Genomic DNA, 21,144 nt, shown 5'->3' with positions numbered 1-21,144 from the left:
TTAAAAAGTACAACAGACTAGCAGACTCACAGATATAGAGAAGAAACTAGTGGTGACTATATGTCATATATATATCTCTACCTATCTATCTATCTATCTGTCTATCTATCTATAGTATATATAGTGGAATATTAGCCATAAATAAGAATGAAATTCTGTTATTTGCAGCAACATATATGGGCCTAGAGAATATTATGCTTAGTGAATAACTCAGACAGAGAAAGAGTAATACTGTATGTTATCACTTACATGTGGAATCTAAAAAAAATAATACAAATGAGTATATATGCAAAACAGAAACAGACTCACAGATATAGACAACAAACTTGTGGTTACCAAAGGGGGGAGGAAAAGGGGAGGGGCAAATTACCGGTATGGGATTAAGAGATACAAACTAATGTTTATAAAATAGATAAGCAACAAAGATGTAATGTATAATAACACAGGGAATTAAAGCCATTATCTTGTAATACATTTTTTTGACACGTGTATTTATTTGTTATTGTTGAAAAATACACAAAGGCAAAAGGTTGCTTAGCTGCTGATTTTCTATAGTACAGCAGAGTATTGCAAGAAAGGGGGAAATATGCCTGTTCTATACATGGCAGTTACATTTCTGAGGCATTTAGGCTTAAAAGTAATAGGTGCACCTAGGCCCATTTACTTGAGTTTAAATATGCTGAGGCACACCAGGCGGGCAAGGATTTGAAACTATACAGTAAAACTCTTTCATGCATTTGTGTCTTAGGATTGCATATCCATCCCCTGATCCCCCCAGCCCCCATCATTCGTTATTTCCACATGACTTTTGGAGTTGTTCATAGAACACTGTTAATAATCTGCTCTTCAAGAGTTTGCTTATAGTGACAACACCAATGGGACACACAGAACAGTACTATTTCGTGGACAGCTTCTGTAGGCTCTCATCAAATTGAGGTTCCAGTAAGAAAAACACCGATTTGCAAAGGCACAGTGGAGAAAGGTTTAATGCATTAAATATAACATGAGTCATTCACAATAACAAGTTTAGTGTTTCAGGGAATTTTTGTTAATACAACACAGTTGGTCACACAAAATACAAATGTTTCTGTTAATTTGTCTTGGCAACTCAGATACATCAACAGTGCTAAAAGTTTAACGGCTTTGTTCTCATCTGACAGAAAATAATGGCAGTGACTTCCCTGGTGGCGCAGTGGATAAGAATCGCCTGCCAGTGCAGGGGACACGGGTTCGAGTCCTGGTCCAGGAAGATCCCACATGCCTTGGAGCAACTAAACCAGTGTGCCACAACTACTGAAGCCCCGGTTCCTAGAGCCCGTTCTCCACAACAAGAGAAGCCACCGCAATGAGAAGCCTGCGCACAAATGAAGAGTAGCCCCCGCTCGCTGCAACTAGAGAAAGCCCGCGCACAGCAATGAAGACCCAATGCAGCCATAAATAAACAAACAAACAAACAAATAAATAAATAAAAAGAAAATAATGGCAAGGCAAATGTTAAACCTGGCCGTACGTATTTATTAATTCCACAGTGTTTTGATAGATTTTAAGGGATGGAACTCAGAGCATGCTGACATGCTCACTGAGGGCTTTCATCTCTGTTTCTTCGGTCTCAGGACTGTCAGTGTGGCTAGTGCTTGGATTGATCAGGTGTGCGGGGTGCTACAGTCCCTGCTCGCCTGCGTACTGCTCCCACCTCGAGTCATCACTCTCGTAGGTGACGTAGCATTCCCCGATTTTGCATTCCAGCTCTTATAAATCTAACCACTCTGTATTCAAGGGTGACTCAAGGTCTTATCCACTCTATAGTGCTTTCTCATTTTTACTTTCAGCAAGTTATTGATAAGATCAATGGCTTCGTGAGAGATTTCCTTCCACGGATTCGGTGGATACATGAAAGCTTCAATCTGGATTTGGTCGTGTGTGTCCTCATCTTCATTAAATGGGAATGTGCCACTTGGACTTGCATAGTTGATGACCCCAACAGACCACATGTCTAGAGAGCGATTATAGTCCTTGTTCCTTAGAACCTCAGGAGCCAGGTAAGCTGTGGTACCCACCACTGACCTCTGGAAAGACTTCTCTCCAGTGATCCGGGCAAAACCAAAATCACAAAGGTTCACCTGAGGGAAAGGATCAACTCATGCTAGCAACACGTTTTCTGGTTTAAGGTCACAGTAAACAATAATTTTAAAGTGTGGATGACCCAAAGCTACAAGTATGTGAGTAATTAAAAACTTCATTATGTGCTCTGGCAACCTGCCCTTTTCACTTGACAAGATCATCTCAAGCATGTCTCCATGGAGTTTTTCCATAACTACAAACACTCTTTCAGTCATCTCAAACATACACTCCAAATTTACAATACCAGGGTGATGAAGGTTCTGAAGAATTGCAACCTCATTACGAAGCTGGCTTTCTTGTTTTGTTGGAAATCTTAACTTGTCAATGATCTTAATAGCTACATCTCTTCCTGTTTTACGACGTTTTCCTGCTAGTGTTGGGGGGGGTGTCTCCTGCAGAGGCAGAGGGCGGCAGTGGCTCACCGCAGGGACAAGGACACTGGCAGCAGAATTTCTGGGAAGTACTCATTGGTGTGAGCCCTCCCGGAGTCTGCCATCAGCCCCACCAAAGAGCCTCTTGTAATAAATTTTAATGTAGTATAATCTGTAAAAATACTGAGTCACTATGCTGTACACCAGAAACTAATATTATATTGTAAATCAACAACATATTTTTTCCATTAAAAATACTTTAAAAATGAAAATTTTAAGAAGTATTTACGTAATATATATATATTTAATTATGATCTGCAGTAAGAAATACATTTTACCTTACCTTTGACCCCCTTTACCACCAAAAAAGTAATTGAAAGAATTTTGCAGCGAATACCTATATATCTACCATCTATGTTATGCAATTAACATTTTACAGTACTTATCAAATATCCATTTCTCCATTTGTTGATCCATCATTTTTTGCTGCATTTCAAAATAAAGTGAAGCTATCAGTAGTTCCATCTGAAAAAAAAGAAACAGTGGACAACAGTGTTCTCCTGAGAAGAGTAGGAATTCATGATTGCTTGATTTGAGAAGGCAGGCTCTAAATCTCAAGGAAACCTTAAATAAAAAGGCTCTAGGCTTGTCCTTCCTGGGTTGTCCTTAGTGCTTCTATATTGCAAAGGTGGAAACGTTTATATAAAGTCATTTTTTTAAAAAAAAGCCATTTTCTTTATGGGTTAATTCACCTCTTGTACTGCCAATAAGTGAGTTCTGTGGCAGAAACTCATACCTGGCATGCATGACCATCCAGCGTCACACCACATTTGACATGTGTGGGAATGCAGTGTAGCAGTAGCACTGAGCATGGCAGGGAAGGAGAATAATTAGAGATGTTGTGTCTAAGGGGTAATAACCTAGCGATAAGAAAATTATTAAACATTTACTGTGGGCCAATCTCTGTGTGATGTACCTACATAGATGTTAACCTATTTAGTCATTACAAGTATCTGCCAGCAAGTATTGTTGCTTTCCTTTTATAAATGAGGGAACAGAGGGACCTTGTTCAATAGATGACCCCTGGACAGGAGCCTGTAGGCAAGGTCCTTATTCCAAGATCTTCCACTTAATGATTGAGTAGCATTGGGAAAGTTGCTTATTCTCCGTCATCAATGTGGACTTGGCCCTTATGATGCTGAAGTCCTATCCAGCCCTGACACCCATGGCTCTAGTCTATTCCACTGCTCACTATTCTACTCCATACACAGGCCAGAGACATTGCTGGCAGATGTTGTGTATTCCTTCAGATTTATGTGATTCTGGTTTACAAATATACTCATTCTATAAGCATGCCAACTGCTTTCTTCAGAATACACCAAAATCCAATACCCCAACAGAAGTTGGCTCAGAAAATGCTCCAGAGGCTGTTCATGCCTAGCTTGGAAACCCATTCTCTGAAATAAACCAAAGAAAGATGCCAATTTATTCTTCAGGGGCGAGAAGGCCTGATATAGACTCGGACACAGGCATCTTGTGCTGCTCATTTTTTAAATACCAAAGGTAATTATCAACATGACATTTTTGATGCCAACCAAAAGCACTGGAGTTATTAATCATTAATACAATAAATGCAATCTTCAGATTATTACCCAGAGGGATTAAAAACAGCCAACACAACCACAAATGCCAACTGTGTAGCTCAGGCTGCAGCAGGAGCCCTGGAGAAAAGGCCAGCCTCCTTCCTTCATAGCAGCCTTCACTCAGCCAGGAGGCTTCCTATCAACACTTTGTGGCATTCCTTGTATTCACATACGATAATTTATCTGTCACCAACAGAATGTGGTTTCTAAAACAGCAATCTTAGCAGCTGTGTCCTGAGGACTACTTCATGGGACTAGTTTGTGAGCCCCACCTATATGTTTACACTTTCAATATTAAATAAACTCATATGTCAGCTCTTGCAGAAGACATATTTGTATGACAGGTTTGAAGAAATCTATAAAGTATCTATTAGGCTATTTATTTACTTTAATAAATATAAGGAAAATCAAAATGCTTGTCAGAGTTTTAAATATGTGCAAATCACATCATTCCTATAGTTCATCTTAGTGGATAAAATGAGGTGGCTAAACAAGATTTCTTGTCTTGCCACTAGGTTCTTCATGACCTTTTTTTTTTTTTTCCTTAGATTCCATATATATGTGTTAGCATACTGTATTTGTTTTTCTCTTTCTGACTTACTTCACTCTGTATGACAGACTCTAGAATGGACTTGAGGATATGGGGAGGGGGAGGGGTAAGATGTGACAGGGTGAGAGAGTGGCATGGACATATATACACTACCAAATGTAAAATAGATAGCTAGTGGGAAGCAGCCGCATAGCACAGGGAGATCAGCTCTGTGCTTTGTTACCACCTAGAGGGGTGGGATAGGGAGGGTGGGAGGGAGGGAGACGCAAGAGGGAAGAGATATGGGGACATATGTATATGTATAACTGATTCACTTTGTTATAAAGCAGAAACTTAACACACCATTGTAAAGCAATTATACTCCAATAAAGCTGTTAAAAAAAAAAGATTTCTCACACCCAGAAAAACCATTTTACATTATGATCATATATGTATGTATTTATTGTACATATATATGATCACAATACAAAATGTATTTCTTTAAAATAATACATACTATATACGTATATATGTATGATCATGATTTATATAAAATATATAAATTATATTTTAAAATATAATTATATGTAAATATTCACATATATATATATGATTTTTTATTGTGGGTCATGATGACAAATATTTGGATAACATAGGTCTCTGGTTTCTGTGAATGAGTCCTTTGCTAAGTACTAAGTAATAGGGTCAGGGATACTCAGGAGAAAAAGGGATAGTAAATTCACAAAATATACTTAATGCTTCCAATTATTTGACTTTCAAAAAATGGTCATATGGTTTATTTTACCTAAAACTTCCAATAGTTTATTAGTAGTATCTCCTCCTTTTCATAAAGAAATCATTTTTTAAAGTCAGAATGGTACAGGGAATAATAAAACAAATATCAATGTTCCTTTCAACAAGACTAACAGCTATTAACATTTTGCACTATTTGCTTCATCTTCTTTATTTTTTTGTAGTTCTAGAATTTCATATCTGTCTAGGAATATAGTAAATATTGTCTTAACTGAAAATGACTCACGGTATAACAATTTGTATACACTAACAGTGTTAGCAATACTAGCATTAAATCATAGTTAACCAACATAATAAAAATGCACAGAATTATAAAAAAAAGAATATAGTAAATTACTAAGTATGAGTAAACCCAAATCCTTTAAAAGTATATGTTTGGTCAGCTGTATAGCAGGGTGATTCATTATATATATATATGTATTTTTTTAATATTCTTTTCCATTATAGTTTATCACAGGATGGTGCATATCTAATGCTTCATCTTCTTTAAAACAAAAGAAAGAAAACATCACAAGTAAAGCTTAAATCCCCTTTGACAAGTTACTTCTGCATTGGGCCCCCTCCCTCACCTACCTTAATTACTGCCCAGAAAAAAAACAAAAAACAAAAAACAAAAAAAACACACTGATTATAATAAATTCCTTAAAAAGAGAAAAACATTGTCTTGAATTTAAAATTCACAGCTTTCCCTCATGTCCATTTTAATACATTTACATACATAAATAACTACAAACTATGTATAGTAAATTTTGTATTTTTGCAGTTTTATCGTTCTTCTTTTTTTAATGTATCAATATGCAACTGCCTTTTTTACTCAACATAAAGTTTCTGAGAGCAATCCATGTTCATTTATATAGATCTAGTCCACCTCTTTTAACTGCTGTGTAGTATTCCATTGTATAAATATCTACTCTACATTTATTATTACTATTTTAAAGATATTTAGGTTGTTTCTAGCTTTTTTCACTATTACAAAAGTGCTGCACTACAAAAAGTAAAATAGATAGCTAGTGGGAAGCAGCCGCATAGCACAGGGAGATCAACTCGGTGCTTTGTGACCACCTAGAGGGGTGGGATAGGGAGGGTGGGAGGGAGGGAGACGCAAGAGGGAGGAGATATGGGGATATATGTATAAGTATAGCTGATTCACTTTGTTATAAAGCAGAAACTAACAAACCATTGTAAAGCAATTATACTCCAATAAAGATGTTAAAAAATAAATAAATAAATAAATAAAATTTTAAAAAAAGTGCTGCAATAAGCATTTTTGTACTTTCTTTGCATACAAGTATGAGAACTTTTCTGGCATTTATCTGGAAGGGGAATTTCTGGGTCTTAGAGTGTTCACAACCTTGGCTATATTAAATACTGTCAAATTGCCCTCTGAAGTAGTTTCACTAATATATACCCCTATGAGAAATAGATGAGGATTCTGGTTTCTCGACATCCTCACTAACACCTGATATTGTCATACCAAAAATTTTGGCAATGTGATGGTGTCCCAATGTCATTTTAACTTTTCTGATCACTAATGAAGTTTAGCATCCTTTTATATACTTATTGTCTATTTAATTTCTTATTCTGTGACTTGCCTCTTTATATCTTTTGCTTATTTTCTTCTGATTATTCATCTTTTTCTTATCAATTTGCAAGAGTTTTTAGTGATATCAATTTGTTAGAGTTTTATCATTGAATTATGATATTTTAAATTATGGATAAAATTTTGGTTATTATACCCATTACAAATCTAGCAAGTAAGGTCATTTGTTCCATTTTTCATACTATAACAATAATGACAGTTGTAGCCACCATCTATTAAATATCTACCACACCATAGTAAGTTGTACATCAACCCATTTAATCCCCTCTATAACTCTGTAAAGCATATGGCTACCACAAGATTAAGAGTGTTGTTATACTAGATGGAAGTGAATAGGCAATGTAGTCTGTTTTATGAGCTTGGAATCTGACATACATGGATTTGAACTCAGCTTTTTTACTTATTGGTTTAATGACTTTTTCTCATACTAACTATATGATTCTAGACAAGCTACATAATGTGTCTAAGTCTCAGTTTTTTCATTTATAAAATCTGGATAATGATACCAACCTTGCAGAGTTATTGATATTAAATAGGAGAAAAAACTGTACAGTGTGGTAGATGCTCAAGAAATGGTAACTACAACTGATACTATTTTTATGTCAAGGAAAATGGAACAGATGGCCTTACCTAATAGATTTGTGGCAGATATAATTACAAAAAGACTCATTAATAGTTTATAGTATCTAAAATCATTAACAGACTCATTAGGAACACTGATTTCCCCCAAGTTATCCTCCTTGTTTCTCAGTTCAAGTAATAAAAAACACTTGCACTGGAATAGTTTTCCATTTACAAAGCACATTCACATTCATAATGTCATTTAATTATTATAATGCCTTTGACAAATGCATAGTACTTTTACAGAATAACATATTTCACAAAGGATGCATTGGAGGTCCAGAAACTTGACAAAGATCACAAAGTCAGTAAACGAGAGCTAGGATTCAAAAACAATTCTGGACTCCCAGCTTAGTGTTCTTTCCAGTATACAACAGCTGTTGCTTCTTAAATGGCTGATATTCCTTTCTTTTTTTTTTTTTTTTAAACATCTTTATTGAAGTATAATTGCCTTACAATAGTGTGTTAGCTTCTGCTTTATAACAAAGTGAATCAGTTATACATATACAATATGTTCCCATTTCTCTTCCCTCTTGCATCTCCCTCCCTCCCACCCTCCCCATCCCACCCCTCTAGGTGGTCACAAAGCACCGAGCTGATCTCCCTGTGCTATGCGGCTGCTTCCCACTAGCTATCTATTTTACATTTGGTAGTGTATATATGTCCATGACACTCTCTTACCCTGTCACATCTCACCCCACCCCCTCCCCATATCCTCAAGTCCATTCTCTAGTAGGTCTGTGTCTTTATTCCCGTCTTGCCACTAGGTTCTTCATGGCCTTTTTTTTTTTTTTTTCTTAGATTCCGTATATATGTGTTAGCATACTGTATTTGTTTTTCTCTTTCTGACTTACTTCACTCTGTATGACAGACTCTAACTCCATCCACCTCATTACAAATGCCTCCATTTCATTTCTTTTTATGGCTGAGTAATATTCCATTGTATATATGTGCCACATCTTCTTTATCCATTCATCTGTCGATGGACATTTAGGTTGCTTCCAGGTCCTGGCTATTGTAAATAGAGCTGCAATGAACATTGTGGTACATGACACTTTTTGACCTATGGTTTTCTCAGGGTATATGCCCAGTAGTGGGATTGCTGGGTCGTATGGTAGTTCTATTTGTAGTTTTTTAAGGAACCTCCATACTGTTCTCCATAGTGGCTGTATCAATTTACATTCCCACCAACAGTGCAAGAGTGTTCCCTTTCCTCCACATCCTCTCCAGCATTTATTGTTTCTAGATTTTTTGATGATGGCCATTCTGACCTGTGTGAGATGATATCTCATTGTAGTTTTGATTTGCATTTCTCTAATGATTAATGATGTTGAGCATTCTTTCATGTGTCTGTAGGCCATCTGTATATCTTCTTTGGAGAAATGTCTATTTAGGTCTTCTGCCCATTTTTGGATTGGGTTGTTCGTTTTTTTGTTATTGAGCTGCATGAGCTGCTTGTAAATCTTGGAGATTAATCCTTTGTCAGTTGCTTCATTTGCAAATATTTTCTCCCATTCTAAGGGTTGTCTTTTGGTCTTGTTTATGGTTTCCTTTGCTGTGCAAAAGCTTTTAAGTTTCATTAGGTCCCATTTGTTTATTTGTGTTCTTATTTCCATTTCTCTGGGAGCTGGGTCAAACAGAATCTTGCTGTGATGTATGTCATAGAGTGTTCTGCCTATGTTTTCCTCTAAGAGTTTGATAGTGTCTGGCCTTACACGTAGGTCTTTAATCCATTTGGAGTTTATTTTTGTGCATGGTGTCAGGGAGTGTTCTAATTTCATACTTTTACATGTAGCTGTCCAGTTTTCCCAGCACCACTTATTGAAGAGGCTGTCTTTTCTCCACTGTATATGCTTGCCTCCTTTATCAAAGATAAGGTGACCATATGTGTGTGGGTTTATCTCTGGGCTTTCTATCCTGTTCCATTGATCTATGTTTCTGTTTTTGTGCCAGTACCAAACTGTCTTGATTACTGTAGCTTTCTAATATAGTCTGAAGTCAAGGAGCCTGATTCCTCCAGCTCCATTTTTTGTTCTCAAGATTGCTTTGGCTATTCTGGGTCTTTTGTGTTTCCATACAAATTGTGAAATTTTTTGTTCTAGTTCTGTGAAAAATGCCAGTGGTAGTTTGATAGGGATTGCATTGAATCTGTAGATTGCTTTGGGTAGTAGAGTCATTTTCACAATGTTGATTCTTCCAATCCAGGAACATGGTATATCTCTCCATCTATTTGTATCATCTTTAATTTCTTTCATCAGTGTCTTATAATTTTCTGCATACAGGTCTTTTGTCTCCTTAGGTAGGTTTATTCCTAGATATCTTATTCTTTTTGTTGCAATGGTAAACGGGAGTGTTTTCTTAATTTCACTTTCAGATTTTTCGTCATTAGTGTATAGAAATGCAAGCGATTTCTGTGCATTAATTTTGTATCCTGCTACTTTACCAAATTCATTGATTAGCTCTAGGAGTTTTAGGGTAGCCTCTTTAGGATTCTCTATGTATAGTATCATGTCATCTGCAAATAGTGACAGCTTTACTTCTTCTTTTCCGATTTGGATTCCTTTTATTTCTTTGTCTTCTCTGATTGCTGTGGCTAACACTTCCAAAACTATGTTGAATAATAGTGGTGAGAGTGGGCAACCTTGTCTTGTTCCTGATCTTAGTGGAAATGGTTTCAGTTTTTCACCATTGAGGACAATGTTGGCTGTGGGTTTGTCATATATGGCCTTTATTATGTTGAGGAAAGTTCCCTCTATGCCTACTTTCTGCAGGGCTTTTATCATAAATGGGTGTTGAATTTTGTCGAAAGCTTTCTCTGCATCTATTGAGATGATCATATGGTTTTTCTCCTTCAATTTGTTAATATGGTGTATCACATTGATTGATTTGCGTATATTGAAGAATCCTTGCATTCCTGGGATAAACCCCACTTGATCATGGTGTATGATCCTTTTAATGTGCTGTTGGATTCTGTTTGCGAGTATTTTGTTGAGGATTTTTGCATCTATGTTCATCAGTGATATTGGCCTGTAGTTTTCTTTCTTTGTGACATCTTTGTCTGGTTTTGGTATCAGGGTGATGGTGGCCTCGTAGAATGAGTTTGGGAGTGTTCCTCCCTCTGCAATATTGTGGAAGAGTTTGAGAAGGATAGGTGTTAGCTCTTCTCTAAATGTTTGATAGAATTCACCTGTGAAGCCATCTGGTCCTGGGCTTTTGTTTGTTGGAAGGTTTTTAATCACAGTTTCAATTTCAGTGCTTGTGATTGGTCTGTTCATATTTTCTATTTCTTCCTGGTTCAGTCTCGGCAGTTTGTGCATTTCTAAGAATCTGTCCATTTCTTCCAGGTTGTCCATTTTATTGGCATAGAGTTGCTTGTAGTAATCTCTCATGATCTTTTGTATTTCTGCTGTGTCAGTGGTTATTTCTCCTTTTTCATTTCTAATTCTATTGATCTGAGTCTTCTCCCTTTTTCTCTTGATGAGTCTGGCTAATGGTTTATCAATTTTGTTTATCTTCTCAAAGAACCAGCTTTTACTTTCATTGATTTTTGCTATTGTTTCCTTCATTTCTTTTTCATTTATTTCTGACCTGATCTTTATAATTTCTTTCCTTCTGCTGGCTTTGGGGTTTTTTTGTTCTTCTTTCTCTAATTGCTTTAGGTGCAAGGTTAGGTTGTTTATTCGAGATGTTTCCTGTTTCTTGAGGTAGGCTTGTATTGCTATAAACTTCCCTCTTAGCACTGCTTTTGCTGCGTCCCATAGGTTTTGGGTCGTCGTATCTCCATTGTCATTTATTTCTAGGTATTTTTTGATTTCCCCTTTGATTTCTTCAGTAATCACTTCATTATTAAGTAATGTATTGTGTAGCCTCCATGTGTTTGTATTTTTTACAGATCTTTTCCTGTAATTGATATCTAGTCTCATAGCGTTGTGGTCGGAAAAGATACTTGATACGATTTCAATTTTCTTAAATTTACCAAGGTTTGATTTGTGACCCAAGAGATGATCTATCCTGGAGAATGTTCCATGAGCACTTGAGAAAAATGTGTATTCTGTTGTTTTTGGGCTGATATTCCTTTCTAAACTACACTTAAGAATGTGAACCTAAACATTTTTTTCTGCTTCCCAATTAGTGGTGGAAATTTTTTGCAGAATCATAGAGTATTAGAAAAATATGAGGCCATAGTTTATTCAATACAACTTCTTTCCAATGCACAATTTCCTGGCAGTTGATCAGTCATCCTCTGCCTGAATACATCCAGCTTTTGGTCCCAGATCCACCATTTGAAACCTTAAAGAACAAGTCTAATGCTACTTATAAAAACCAGCATTCCAAACGTTCGAAATGGTTCTTATTTACTCCAGGCTAGGGATGTTACGGTCCTTTCGGCTGTACTTCATATAAAATGTTTTATCATCCTGATCACCTCATATGGACACACTCCACATAATCATTTAGCTTGCATAAAATTGTTCTCAGAGTTGTACACAGTTCAAGTAGAGCAAATGTTCTTAACCATAAATTGTATCTGAATTACATGAAGAAATTTTGAAAGTATACAAACCTGAGCTATCCCTTCAAGAGATCCAGATTCAATAGCTCTGGAACTGAGCCAGGATGCATGATTTGAACAAGTTCTCCTGGTAATTCTATTATGCAGTCACAATTAAGGAATCACTTTTCTGGACGAAGTCCTTTCCTACGATATGGACATTTTGATTCTATAGTCTAAAGTCCATAGGGTCAACCGAGTGGGAATTGCCAACACAGAAGGGTAACAGGCCACCGAGACTAAAGGTCATGTGCTTTGGGGTTATTTGTATATGAGTTTTGGGTGACTGGGACAGTAAGTAGGGACAAATGCACAGAGAAGCAAGCAAAAAAATGTGGTCATCTATAAGGTATGGTGAAGAGTAAATACAGAGAGAAGCTGATAGAAGCAATTGAGAGTTATTCATAATGGCTTCTCAGTTTCTGGTTTCTTGTTCCTTTTTGAGACCCAGCTGAATTCCGACCCTGGGGTTTCCTAGTATTCTCCTGAATATTGGTATGCAATTCCCCCTTTTTGGATACACTAACCTCAGTTGTTTTCTGATACTTGCTAATAAATAGTCTTAAGTTAAACAGTGGGATCTTCAGGACCTGGGGAAACTATTTTTAGAGTGCCTGGCCCTGATACCTCCCAAGAAACTTGAGCCCCCATCTATAGAGAAAATAATTAATGAAAGGTATAGATTTTTAAAGTATCTTCCACACCACTGAAACATTTTGAGGACAATTTAAGTATGGTCCACCCTACGTATGTGCCTTTGAAATTTCACCTTGTTTAAATTTAAGTATTCAGTCAATTGAAATGTACTGATAGTAACAACATATTACTGCTTGTTAAAATCAGGGTTTTTTTGAGTGACACCTTTCAATGCTACACTGAAAGTTTTTGTTCTGCTTCAAAGGATGTGTTCTGAAAACATACAACACAAGACAATACATGCAGTAGAGGGGTGGAATTAAAGAGGAAGCACCTCAGCAGATGAGTCAAGGATAGAAATCTTGTTTGTATAAAAGTTTCTATGCAGGAAAGTAAGTTCTTGTGCTGCCAAGAAGTTTGCAAAAGCTAAATATAAAGTGGTAGTTGTTGTTTTTTCAGCACACCCAGGAGTGCAGGAAGTCTTGCATTTGCCTATGTTTAGTGGCTAATAAAACATGAAAATTTTATCTTTCATTTTTTGGCCACGCAGTGTGGCTTGTGGGATCTTAGTTCCCTGGCCAGGGATTGAACCCAGGTCACCACAGTGAAAGTGCCAAGTCCTAACCACTGGACCACCAGGGAATTCCTGAAAAAAAATTATCTTTCAAATAGGCTTTGAATATAAGGCATATAGAAGTTAGAAGTTGGAATAAATCAGTGAGAATCTCAAGTCATATATCCTCATTCTGCTGAAACAGATTTATTCTCCTTTAGGAATTTTTTGAAAGTTGGCTACATACAGAAAGCAAAATTTCAGCCTCCCCTAATCAATGGGAGGAAAGAACAAACGCTAAACATTGTACAACATTTATTATTCTTGTTTATAATTGACCTTCAAACTCTCAATAAAGGAGCAAGAATAACACCTTCCTACTGTGAGGTTCTTTTTCTTCCACATATCCAACACACCATCTAACCTATCCCCATGAATAAACTGAGATTTACCATTCAAGTCAATATCAAAGCTTCTCAAGGGCTATAGCTTTTCCTTTGCTACCTTCTTAGAGACAGGTTCAGTAAAGATACCCTACTCATTGTGTAGAAGTCAGTTCACATTTCACCTTCTCCTCAAAAACCTTCCTGATACTCGAAGTCTGAGTTAGACATCGCTCCTCAGTATTCTCCAAAATACCCGCAGCCATACTCTATCAATGTAGACTGTTACTTGAAAGCTAAGACTATGCCATTGTCTTCTAAACCTAATTTGTTGAGATTTGTTTTTTATCATAAATGGGTGTTGGATTTTGTCATATGTTTTCTGCATCTAATGAGATGATCATATGATTTTTATCTTTGTTCTGTTAATACAGTATATCACATTTGATTGATATGTGTATGTTAAACAATCTTTTCATCACAGGATAAATCTCACTTGATCATGGTGTGTAATACTTCTCATGTACTGTTGAATTCAGTTTGCTTGTATTTTAACGATAATTTTTGTATCTGTCTTCATCAGAGATACAGATCTGCAATTTTCTTTTCTTGAAGTGTTCTTGTTTGGCTTTGGTATGAGAGTATTGCTGGCCTTAAAAAGGAGTTTGGAAGTGTTCCCTTCTCTTCAATTTTTTTTTTTGGAAGGGTTTTGGTAGAATTTACCAGTGAAACTATTTCGTCCTAGACTTCTTTGTTGAGAGGTTTAAGATTAGTGATTCAATCTCCTTACTCACTGGTCCATTCAGATTTTCAATTTTTTTTTTAATTGAGAGCTGTGGTTTATTTTCTTCCCTGAGTTAAATTAGCATCTGTACAAATAAAAACTGTGAAAACTGTAATTGCAGGCTTAGGAGAATGTCAGTAAGAAGGAAAGGAATTATGTATATAAAAGCACAGGGTTGATCTATCTTTTTTTGTTCTGATCATTCTCACATTTTTTCAGCCTTTCTTGGCTGGAAGGCCAGGGCCAGTGATATTTGTGAGTCATCTGTATGAACTCGGTAAGCTAAGAGAACACTCTCTCCTGTCCTCCTTTCTTGGTATTGTTACAAGCTCTATATCAATTTACAAAATTTGTCTAAATCCATAAGAAAAGAAATTGTTCATTCTTTCTCCTTTGGGTGAAAATTGTGAAGATTTTCTATTTCTTTATGATTCAGTCTTTGTAGGTTTTATGTTTCTAGAAATTCATCCATTTATTCCAGATTATCCATTTCGTTGGTGTAAAATTTTTCATAGTAGTCTCTTATGATCCTTAGTATTTCTGCGGTATCTTCTCCTTCATTTCTGATTTTACATATTTGAGTCTTCATCTTTTTTTCTCAATTAGTCTAGTTAAAGGTTTCTCAGTTTTATCTTTTTAAAAAAACCCAGCTCTTACTTTGATTAATCTTATATTGTTTTTCTAGTCTTTATTTCATTTATTTCTTATCTAACATTTGTTATTTACCTTCTGCTAACTTTGGACTTAGTTTGTTCTTTTTTTCTAGTTCCATGAGTTGTAAAGTTGGGTTGTTTATCTGAGATATTTCTTTTTTCTTAATGTTGATATTAACACTAATAATAATTTTATTATTAACAATATAATTCATTTCTCTCTAGTCCCCCATCTTACTGACATCACTCAGTATCCATTCATTAATTGATGGACATTTGAGTTGTTTCCACATTTTGGCTATTTTAAATAGTACTACAATTGAAATTTGCAAGAATTTATATAAACACCTGCTTTCAATTACTTTTGTTACATACCTAGAAGTGGAATTGCTGGGTCATAAGGTAATACTAAGTTTAACTTTCTGAGGCACTCTTAACTATTTTCTACACAGATATACCTTCCTACATTCCCACTGGAAATGTATGAGGCTTATAATTTCTCCACATCCTCCACAGCAGTAGCTATTTTTCATTTTTTATTATACCCAACTTAGTGGGTATAAAGTGGTACCTCATTGAGGTTTTGATTTGCATTTTCCTAATGACTAATGATGTTGAGATTTTTTTCCTGTGCCTGTTTGCCATTGTATATCTTCTTTGAAGAAATGGCTATGTAAGTCTTTTGATAATATTTTAATTGGGTTTTAACTTTGTCTTTTTATTGTTGAGTTGTAAGATATATTCTGGGTATTTGACTATTAGCAGATATATAATTTGTGAATATTTTCTCCCATTACATAAGTTGTGTCTTTACTTTCTTGAGAGTGTTCTTTGATACACAGAAGTATTTAATATTGATAAAGCTATATATATTTTTTTCTTTTTGTGCTTTCGAGGTCACTTCTATGAACCCATTGCCAAATCCAAGCTCATGAAGATTTCCCTCAGGTTTCTTGTAAGATTTCAATACTTATAGCTTTTACACTTAGGTCTTTGCCAACTTGAGTTAATTTTGTATATGGTATAAGGTAGGCATAAAACTTCATCCTTTTGAATGTGGATATCCAGTTGTCTCAGCACCATTTGTTAAAAAGAAAATTCTTATTCAATTGAATGATCTTGGAACCTTTATTGAAAATCAAATAACTATAGATGTGTGAGTTATTTCTAGAATCACAGTTCTATTCACTTGGCACATATGCCTATCATTATGCTGTCATTACACTTCTTTGGTTATTGTAGCTTTCTTTGTATTATGTTTTGATATCTGTGAGTCCTCCAATTTTGTTTTGCTTTTTAATACTTGTTTTAGCTATTTGTGGTCCCTTGCAAACCCATACAAATTTTAAGAATTGCTTTTCCATTTCTGGAAAAAAAAAAGGCTGTTAGGATTTTGATAAGCATTGCATTAAATCCATAAATCACTTTAGGGAGTATTGCCATCTTAACAATAATAAGTATTAAAATCCATGAACATGGGATGTTTTTTCATGTACTTGGCTCTTCTGTAATTTCTTTCAGAAATGTTTTTGTAGGTTTCAGTGCACAAGTCTTAAACTTCCTTGGTTAAATTTATTCCTAAGTATTTTAGTCTTTTTGATGCTATTATAAATGGAATTGTTTTCTTACTTTCTTTTGTGGATTGTTTATTGATATTGTATAGAAATGCAACTGATTTTTTTGTCTCATATTCTGTTACTTTTCAAATTGATTTATTAATCAATTTGAATTGATAGCTTTTTGCACTTATTTAGAATTTTCTGTATATAAAACCATGGCATCTGTGATAGACATAGTTATACTTCTTCTTTTCAAGTATAGATGGCTTTTACTTCTTTCTCTTGCCAAAATGCTCTGTCTAGAACTTTCAGTACTATATTGAATATAAGTGGTGAAAGCTGCACCATTGTATTGTTCCTGATCTTGAGGGGAAATTTTTCATTATTTCACCACTCAGTATAATGTTAGCCATGGGTATTTCCATACGTGTGCTATGTCATGATGAGGCACTTCCTTTCTACTACTAGTTTATTAGTGTTTTTTTTTTCTTTTTTTGTCATGAAATGATATTAGATTTTGTGAAATATTTTTTCTACATCAATTGAGATGATCATGTAGGGTTTTCTCCATCACTCTATTAATTACGTACATAACATTGCTTTTTTTGTTGTTGTTTTGGTTTTTTGTTTGTTGAACCACCCTTGATTCATGGGCTAAATCTCACTTGGCCTTTTAATATACTGCTGGATTGGGTTTGCTAGCAAGTTGGAAAGGTTATCTGCAACTATTTTCATAACAGATATTGGTGTTTTCTTTCTTTTTTAAAAATAAATTTATTTATTTATTTATTTTTGGCTGTGTTGGGTTTTCCTTGCTGTGAGCGGGCTTTCTCTAGCTGCGGTGAGCGGGGGTTACTCTTCTTTGTGGTGCATGGGATTCTCATTGTGATGGCTTCTCTTTGTTGTGGAGCACGGGCACTAGGCGCACGGGCTTCAGTAGTTGTGGCACACAGGTTTAGTTGCTTCACGGCATGTGGGATCTTCCAGAACCAGAGCTTGAACCCTTGTCCTCTGCATTGGCAGGTGGATTCTTAACCACTGTGCCACCAGGGAAGTCCTGGCATTTTATTTTCTTATGATGTCTTTTCCTGGCTTTAGTATTAAGGTAATATCAAATTAATTGAATGAGATGTAAAGTATTTCCTCGTATTCTAATTTTTTAAGAGGTCGAGTAGTGTTAACTCCTCCTTAAATGTATGGTAGAAGTAACAAGTTCAGTCATCTGATGCTGGTTTTTGTTTTTGTTTTGTTTTGCTTTGTTTTGTTCTGTCTTTTGGTTGGGACGTTTTTTGATTGCTGATTCAATTACTTTTCCCCCTTTATTATGTAAGTTATAAGTTTTAGGTGTACAGAATCACAATTTAAAATCTGTATACACTACAAAGTAATCATCACCAAAAGTCTAGTTACCATCAATCACCATAGAGTTGACCCCCTTCACCCATTTTATCCACCCCCAAACCCCCTTCACCTCTGGTAACCACTAATTTGATCTCTGCATCTATGAGTTTCTTTTGTTTTATTTTGTTTCTTTATTGTTTAGATTCCAGATATGAATGAAGTAATATGGAATTTTTCTTTCTCTGACTGACTTATTTCACTTAGCCTAATACTCTTAGGGTCCATTCATGTTGTCACAAATGGCAGGATTTTACTATTTTTACGGCCGAGGAGTATTCCATATTTTCTTTTTTTAAACATCTTTATTGCAGAATAATTGCTTTACAATTGTGTGTTAGTTTCTGCTTTACAACAAAGTGAATCAGTTATACATATACATATGTTCCCATATCTCTTCCCTCTTGCATCTCCCTCCCTCCCAACCTTCCCAATCCCACCTCTCTAGGTGGTCACAAAGCACCAAGCTGATCTCCCTGTGCTATGCGGCCGCTTCCCACTAGCTATCTATTTTACGTTTGGTAGTGTATATATGTCGATGTCACTCTCTCACTTTGTCCCAGCTTACCAATCCTCTTCCCCGTATCCTCAAGTCCATTCTCTAGTAGGTCTGTGTCTTTATTCCCGTCTTGCCCCTAGGTTCTTCATGACCTTTATTTTCCCTTAGATTCCATATATATGCATTAACACACGACATTTGTTTTTCTCTTTCTGACTTACTTCACTCTGTATGACAGACTCTAGGTCCATCCACCTCACTACAAATGACTCAATTTAGTTTCGTTTTAGGCTGAGAAATATTCCACTGTATATATGTGCCACATCATCTTTATCCATTCAGCTGTTGATGGACACTTAGGTTGCTTCCATGTCCTGGCTATTGTAAATAGAGCTGCAATCAACATTTTGGTACATGACTCTTTTTGAATTATGGTTTTCTCAGGGTATATGCCCAGTAGTGGGATTGGTGGTTCATATGGCAATTCTATTTTTAGTTTTTTAAGGAACATCCATACTGTTCTCCATAGTGGCTGTATCAATTAATATTCCCACCAACAGTGCAAGAGGGTTCCCTTTTCTCCACACCCTCTCCAGTATTTATTGTTTGTAGATTTTTTGATGATGGCCATTCTGACCGGTGTGAGATGATATCACATTGTAGTTTTGATTTGCATTGCTCTAATGATTAATGATGTTGAACATTCTTTCATGTGTTTCTTGGCAATCTGTATATCTTCTTTGGAGAAATGTCTATTTAGGTCTTCTGCCCATTTTTGGATTGGGTTGTTTGTTTTATGATATTGAGCTGCATGAGCTGCTTGTAAATTTTGGAGATTAATCCTTTGTCAGTTGCTTCATTTGCAAATATTTTCTCCCATTCTGAAGGTTGTCTTTGAGTCTTGTTTATGGTTCCTTAGCTGTGCAAAAGCTTTTAAGTTTCATTAGGTCCCATTTGTTTATTTTTGTTTTTATTTCCATTTCTCTAGGAGCTGGGTCAAAAAGGATCTTGCTGTGATTTACGTCATAGAGTGTTTTGCCAATGTTTTCCCCTAAGAGTTTGATAGTGTCTGGCCTTACATTTAGGTCTTTAATCCATTTTGACTTTATTTTTGTGTATGGTGTTAAAGAGTGTTCTAATATCATTCTTTTAAATGTAGCTGTCCAGTTTTCCCAGCATCACTTATTGAAGAGGCTGTCTTTTCTCCGCTGTATATTCTTGCCTCTTTTATCAAACATAAGGTGACCATATGTGCATGGGTTTATCTCTGGGCATTCTATCCTGTTCCATTTATCTATATTTCTGTTTTTGTGCCAGTACCATACTGTCTTGATTACTGTAGCTTTGTAGTTTAGTCTGAAGTCAAGGAGCCTGATTCCACCAGCTCCGTTTTTCTTTTTCAAGATTGCTTTTGCTATTTGGGGTCGCCTCTGTTTCCATACAAATTGTGAATTTTTTTATTCTAGTTCTGTGAACAATGCCAGTGGTAGTTTTACAGGGATTGCATTGAATCTGTAGATTGCTTAGGTAGTATAGTCATTTTCACAATGTTGATTCTACCAATCCAAGAACCTGGTATATCTCTCCATCTATTTGTATCGTCTTTAATTTCTTTCATCAGTTTCTTATAATTTTCTGCATACAGGTCTTTTGTCTCCTTAGCTAGGTTTATTCCTAGATATGTTATTCTTTTTGTTGCAATGGTAAATGGGAGTTTTTTCTTAATTTCACTTTCAGATTTTTCATCATTAGTGTATAGGAATGCATGAGATTTCTGTGCATTGACTTTGTATCCTGCTACTTTAGCAAATTCATTGATTAGCTATAGCAGTTTTCTGGTAGCATCTTTAGGATTCTCTATGTATAGTATCATGCAATCTGCAAAGAGTGACAGCTTTACTTCTTCTTTTCCGATTTGGATTCCTTTTATTTCGTTTTCTTCCCTGACTGCTGTGGCTAAAACTTCCAAAACTATGTTGAATAATAGTGGTGAGAGTGGGCAACCTTGTCTCCTTCCTGATGTTAGTGGAAATGGTTTCATTTTTTCACCATTGAGGACGATGTTGGTTGTGGGTTTGTCATATATGGCCTTTATTATGTTGAGGAAAGTTCCCTCTATACCTACTTCTGGAGGGTTTTTATCATAAATGGGTGTTGAATTTTGTTGAAAGCTTTCTCTGCATCTATTGAGATGATGATATGGTTTTTCTCCTTCAGTTTGTTAATATGGTGTATCACATTGAATGATTTGCATATATTGAAGAATCCTTGCATTCCTGGGATAAACCTCACTTAATCATGGTGTATGATCCTTTTAATGTGCTGTTGGATTCTGTTTGCTAGTATTTTGTTGAGGATTTTTGCATCTATGTTCATCAGTGATATTGGCCTGTCGTTTTCTTTCTTTGTGACATCTTTGTCTGGTTTTG

At 35.8% G+C, this 21,144-nt stretch overlaps 1 pseudogene; it reads right to left on the bottom strand.

Annotated features, from left to right (window-relative positions):
• Window positions 1-1,659: 1,659 nt before the first annotated feature.
• LOC132357073 (serine/threonine-protein kinase D1-like) overlaps window positions 1,660-21,144 on the bottom strand; it is a 98,019-nt pseudogene continuing 78,534 nt past the window's right edge.

The sequence above is a fragment of the Balaenoptera ricei genome, chromosome X, assembly GCF_028023285.1.
Source record: "Balaenoptera ricei isolate mBalRic1 chromosome X, mBalRic1.hap2, whole genome shotgun sequence".
In the NCBI taxonomy this organism is placed as follows: domain Eukaryota; kingdom Metazoa; phylum Chordata; class Mammalia; order Artiodactyla; family Balaenopteridae; genus Balaenoptera; species Balaenoptera ricei.
This window is presented reverse-complemented; position numbering and strand designations above follow the sequence as displayed.